General features: G+C 38.6%; 1 long non-coding RNA gene across 1 annotated transcript; it reads right to left on the bottom strand.

The window, feature by feature from the left end:
• Positions 1-3589: 3589 nt before the first annotated feature.
• Positions 3590-5401, bottom strand: LOC116782392. The gene is made up of 3 exons (XR_004355224.1): positions 5207-5401; positions 4306-4384; positions 3590-3642 (listed from the first exon to the last, which is right to left on the bottom strand). It is a non-coding gene; the product is annotated as an uncharacterized LOC116782392 (long non-coding RNA).
• Positions 5402-5684: the final 283 nt, after the last annotated feature.

Here is a 5684-nt window from a genome sequence, read left to right as displayed (position 1 = left end):
GTGGCCAAGAAGGCCAGTGGCATCCTGGCCTGGATCAGGAACAGCGTGGCCAGCAGGACCAGGGAAGTGATTTTTCCCCTGTACTCAGCACTGGTGAGGCCACACCTCAAGTACTGTGTCCAGTTCTGGGCCCCTCAGTTCAGGAAGGATATTGAGATGCTGGAGCAGGTCCAGAGAAGAGCAACAAGGCTGGTGAAGGGACTTGAGCACAAGTCCTATGAGGAGAGGCAGAGGGAGCTGGGCTTGTTTAACCTGGAGAAGAGGAGGCTCAGGGGAGACCTTATCACTCTCTACAACTCCCTGAAAGGAGGTTGTAGCCAGGGGGGGTTGGTCTCTTTTGCCAGGCAACCAGCAGCAGGACAAGAGGACATGGTCTTAAGCTCTACCAGGGGATGTTTGGGTTGAACATTAGGAAGAAATTTTTTACAAAGAGAGTAATCAGACATTGGAATGGGCTGCCCAGGGAGGTGGTGGATTCATTGTCCTTGGAGGTTTTTATGATGAGACTGGAAGTGGCACTTAGTGCTATGGTCTACTAACCACAGCAGTGTTGGATAAAAGGTTGGACTTGATTTCGGAGGTCTTTTTCAACCTGCTTGATTCTATGATTCTATGATTCTATGAAGTGTATCAAGATGTCATAACCTTTATGAGACATTATCTTCTTAGGTCCCAGGAAGGGAACAAACTTCCATAAGTGACAGAATAAGTAATTATTTTTCAAATTAATAGAGCAAGGACAAAGATTAGGATAGTAGTTACACACATTACTAGACCACTGATTAGAAAATACCAAACTGACTGACAGATATACATACAGTCACCTATTCCTAACATGTTCCTGGCACACAGCACGTAGAATATTTTGACTGGTGCTAGGATTCAAAAAAATATGTATTCTGGGTTATAAAATAGTCTAGGCACTGTCCAACTATATGATATTAGGATACATGAAGAGAACAGAGTAAGGTAAAGGGCAGTGGAGGAAACAATAGAACTGTTTATGTGGAATAAGGCTTTACTAGCAAGTTAGTGTTACAGAGAAGAAATACATAGAAATTGCAGGGAAGGAGAGACACACACACGTGAATGCACATGCACACCCTCCCACACCCTTCCATGCACAGTCCTGGACAACAGCCTTAGCAGGTCAAAGGAATGAATGGCTCCTGCAACAGGCAGAGAGAGGGAGAGCTGCTGCTCTTGGAGCAGGCAGCAAAAGAAGACAGCTCCCTCACTATTCCAATGATCTCACATCAATTCTGCAGGAACAATTCCTGTGATAAATACTTCTGTCTCCATACCCCCCTTCCAAATCCTGTCATTTTATACAATGTTTGTGCTTCTTGGCAGTTTTAGCCTTTAGTCTCTGCCCACTAGACTGCAATGCAGTGAGGGTGTTACTTTCATAGGCAGATGCCTTGTCCTGTTGCTCAGCTATTTTTTCTTGCTTACCTGTTTCTTTTCTTTAGTATGCTGAAAGCAGTGTTTTCCTCACTGTCAATGTTGTACTTCTTCAATGACCAGTAATTAATTGACCATCTATGGGTTGTTTGTAGGTCTAGGTCCTCTGTTTTCAAATACGTTTTCAAGGCACTTGCTATTATCCTGTGTTTAAACTTGACATCATAACAAGAGACACCTGGTAGCAAGCTCAAGTTCACACAGTGAGTTCTCATAACAAGTTGGTAATATGCTTCAAAGATCAGGACAGAGTATTTGCACATTTGGCATAAGCTTTCATTTGCATTTTTACTGGGCCACTGTTCTCTAAACTAGAACTCCTTTTTTTTGTTGTATACAGAGATGGTAAGGAGTAGGAGGGAAATAAAAAAAAAATTAAGTCACCTCCATTACCAGTATGTGTGTCCCTTATTGAAAATTTAAATAGATGCTTTTCTACCTGTCTAATCAGGTCAAAATATTTCTCATCAAAGATCTTGCTCTGTTCTTGGAGAAGGCAGTTTCTTCAGTTGAAGTTTTCTACTCCAGACAAGTTTTGTACCTTAATTAAGAAATTGAAAAAGAGAAACAGGTGTTTCAGAAACATGTACTGTTTCCACTTTCAGCTTTCAAAGAATTAAGCCTATTGTCCTCCATTTCATGTAGCAAAACCTAGCTTGGCAGGTTTCATTACACTGCTCTCCAGAGCAACAGAACATGTGGAGAAGTACACAGAATAATTACTATATCTCAAGCCCACAAGAGGCCCAGGAGAAACGTTGGCTGACAGAAAACACCTAGTCCTGAGTAGGATGCTAGAGCGTTTTCTGCAAGGTTAAGGCTGTGTACTGGTAACTAATTGTAACACAGATGAGGTGCAGAAGCTGCACTCAGAGGAGTGTTCTAGTGAGCAGGTAGTTCTGCATACTCTGACCCTGCTCAGTCTCACTTCTTCAGCCTCTAAAGAGCAGCAGCTCTCTAAAATGTAATGGATGTGTTTCTTAATGTAGCAGGAAAGCAGAAAATCTTGAACCATTACTTAGTAAAATTCCCATTTGATTTTCTCATTAGTGTAAAAAAAAAAAAAGAAGGCAATGGAAACCCGATTCTTATGGTTTAAGACCAAATCACAGGGTGGATACTGAATGCATGTGGGTACCAAAATACTTTAATCATAGATATATGTAGCTTTATGAATTACTCAACGTTCATGTAGCACAGCAGTCCCAGCATTTCTTGGACTGGACCACAGGGTCTGAGGTGTTGGAGTCATGGTCATGGTCCCAAATCCTGTTGCACATCACGGGTTCCCTTCAGTTTTGCAGGATCTCCTTTTTCTGGGTCCTGCTGGAATATCCTCCTCTGGCATCTCCGAGTATTCTTGATTGTCCTCATTTATAGGGCTGGGTAGAAAATATCTCATTGATGATTAGTCTGATCAAATTGCACTCTTTTTCCAAATTGCAGTCAGTGTTGTGTCAGAGTCTACTTGTTCTGGATAGTCCAAGACATGTTTGCACTTGATGATCTTATTGAACTCAAATATTCTGTTATTTGGAACAGATGTTTTGTTATATTTTGTTTACCTCTACTAAAAAAGAGTTGTTACACTGCTTTTTGCTAACAGTTAGGCTAACTAGGCTAAATTCATTATACCTACCTGGGTGGAAGGGGAGAAGAGAGATTGTTTCCGTGTGAAAAATTTTGAAGACTTTTCCTTTTCTGCAGCAAGTATATGTATGTCTTTCTGTGAGTTGTGTTCCCACTTTAGCTTCTGCCCACAACCCATAGGCAGTTCTCTCAATAAATGGAAAAATTTACTGTAAAATACATCTGTCCATTAAAACCTCACTGAATGTGAAGTTTTCTGACATTCAGAGGTGTTTCTGTTGTGGAATGTATTACTGAAGATACCATTGCATATTGCAATGAGGCATGTTCCCAGTTCTATAACAGTTCACCTGTTAATGTGCTTTATGATCAAATGTCAATAAAATTTGAAATTGAACAGCTTTTAATGTTTAAAGAAGTAACCTTCATAGCCCATGTTTCTTCACTAGTTCACTAGTTTCACAACAGTTAAAATATACTTCTTATTATCAGTTTTAATTAGGTAAGACATTGCTTTGGACGTTTTTCCACTTGCCTGTGTAGCACACATGGAGGACTCATATCTTAGTCTCAAAAAGTTGGCATGAACTAACATTAAAAAAAGGGAACATTTTCTGAAACTGTACAAGAAAGTATACCTTTCTTATTTACTGACATAATAGTCAAAATTAAGAAGAGTATCCTGATATTAACTCATATATATCAGCTTTGAAGACATAAAATTGGTCACAGAGCTAGTGTTTAGCAATTTTAAGAAGATAATATACCAATTTTGAACAACAGTTATCTAATACTTTTTTTTTTAATCACAAGTAATTGTACTTGGGTGTGCAGAGGAGATTTACAATGCACCCAAATTCTCTTAATATAAATGGCTTTTCCACAACTGTTCAATCTGCTATTAAAAATATATATAATATTAATTAAATTCATAAGGTAAATTTCTCATGATTATTTTACCATTTACACTTACGATATATTATACACCACTCGATGATATAAACTGTGACATGTTTGTGGGAAATGCTCTTATTGTGCCATTAAACTAAATCCAATATGCTCTTTATCGAACTATAGATTGTTAGTCCAGAAGTTTGATGGTATCTCTTTCTACTTTTTATTCTCAGTTAAACACATAATACATGGTATCTTCTTTTTAAAGATATGTAAACTGTGTGGAAAAATATTTGAAGCATGGGGGGAAAAAATTAGTATGGCCTATATGTGATTTATGAAAAATGTAGTACCTACCAACTCCAAGCAGAAAAGATTTCTGCAAAGAGACTCCATGTTCAATTTCATCCCACTGGTATAAGGTGTTCCATCTGGACTACTGGGAGTTAAGAAAATGTAGCCATTAGTGTGAAATAGCTGAAACTAAAGAACAGTCCAAAAAAAAGTTATATTAAAGATAAAGGATTTTGCATTCTTCATTTCTATACTTACATGAAATTTGACAGCTTTTCTTGCTAAATTAATAGGAATTACTGTACCAGGGAAAAACTGATATAGCTGGACTGAGCAGTAAATATTTTGTTTTCCTCCGATTTTGTGAAAGTCCAGTTATTGATTGTAAAAACATCAACAAAGTACTTTTGCTTCCCCAAGAGCTACTTTTTTAATACATTTCAATATTATTTCTATTCAAACACTGATTTCCAAAGACCTGTCACCTGAGTTTCAAGTACGAAATGAACTCTTATATCCAGAATTCTTAAGCCCAGATTTCTCTCATTTAGAATAAACTTCAATTATTTTTTTTTAAAGATGAAATCTACAAAACAGATTTTGAATGCCTGAAGAGGAGCAGAAAGCAAAGAGCAAAGAATGTTTTATGCCTCTGAAAAAAAAGATGAAGAAAGGTTTTATCACAATAGTAGACCTCATACTTACTATAAATCCCAGCACATAGAAATATTTTTTTTTTTTATTTTAACAGCTTTGTTGGGGAAACAGACAGTGGGATTGAGGATCCCCTCAGCAAGTTTGCTGATGACACCAAGCTGTGAGGTGTGGTTGACATGCTGGAGGGACGGGATGTCTTTAAGGAGCTTGACAGACTTGAAAGGTGGGCCTGTGCAAACTTCATGGGGTTCAATAAGGCCAAGTGCAAAGTCCTGCACCTGGAGTAGAGAGTCACAAACATGGATACAAGATGAGTGATGAGTGAACTGACAGAAATCCTGAGGAGAAAGACTTGGAGGTATTAATGGATTAAAAACTGAGTATGACCTAGCAGTGTGCGCTCACATCCCAGAGAACAAATCATATGTTGTAGCCAGCAGGTTGAGGGAGGTGATTCTTTTCTACTCTGCTCTTGTGAGAACACAGCTGGAGTACTGTGTCCAGCTCTAGGGCCAGTAGGATGAGAAAGACAAGTGCCCCTGCTTGACTGGGGCAGTGGTTTTAAACTGAAAGAGGTGTTTAGAATGGAACCTATCATTGTGATTGAATTAGTGGAAGGTTTCCCTGCCTATGACAGGAGAGTTGGAACTAGATGATCTTTAGGGTTCTTTCCAACCCAAGTCATTCTATTTTTCTATGATCTGCACATATTTCCACTGTAAAATGTCCCACTGTATGGCAATTTAGGATGTCATCTTACCATCTCAAACAGGGATATTAAGCAG

This window comes from Chiroxiphia lanceolata, chromosome 2 (genome assembly GCF_009829145.1).
Source record: "Chiroxiphia lanceolata isolate bChiLan1 chromosome 2, bChiLan1.pri, whole genome shotgun sequence".
Classification (NCBI taxonomy): domain Eukaryota; kingdom Metazoa; phylum Chordata; class Aves; order Passeriformes; family Pipridae; genus Chiroxiphia; species Chiroxiphia lanceolata.
This window is presented reverse-complemented; position numbering and strand designations above follow the sequence as displayed.